Here is a 403-nt window from a genome sequence, read left to right as displayed (position 1 = left end):
GGCGAGCTCCGAGACTCCCTCTATCTTCTGTTTTCAGAGCAACTCTATGGTACCAAAAAAAAAAAAAAAAAAAAAAGGGAGAAGGAGACCGGGGAGAGCAAAAGGGAGAGAGCAGGCGGCGGCGGGCGGGCGAGCGAGAGCGCAAGGGAGCGCGCGGAGTGTGTCTGGGTGGACGTGAGTGTGCGCCCGAGAGGGGATGGGAGGCGGGTCTGGCCACAGGCAGCGCTAGCGAGAGCTTCTCCAGCCGGCCCCCACACCCACATTCCCCACCCTCCAGACCCCAGACCGAGAGCCGCGGACTGGCTGCCAATTTTGGGAGGTGGGGAAAAGAGTGGAGGAGGAAGGGAGAGCCTCCCGTGCCCCAATCCTCCCCTTTCCTCGGCCCAGGGACAGCAATTAAGAT

The sequence above is a fragment of the Ovis aries genome, chromosome 7 (assembly GCF_016772045.2).
Source record: "Ovis aries strain OAR_USU_Benz2616 breed Rambouillet chromosome 7, ARS-UI_Ramb_v3.0, whole genome shotgun sequence".
Lineage (NCBI taxonomy): Eukaryota > Metazoa > Chordata > Mammalia > Artiodactyla > Bovidae > Ovis > Ovis aries.
The sequence above is the reverse complement of the archived record's forward strand: the minus strand, read 5'-3'. Positions refer to the sequence as shown.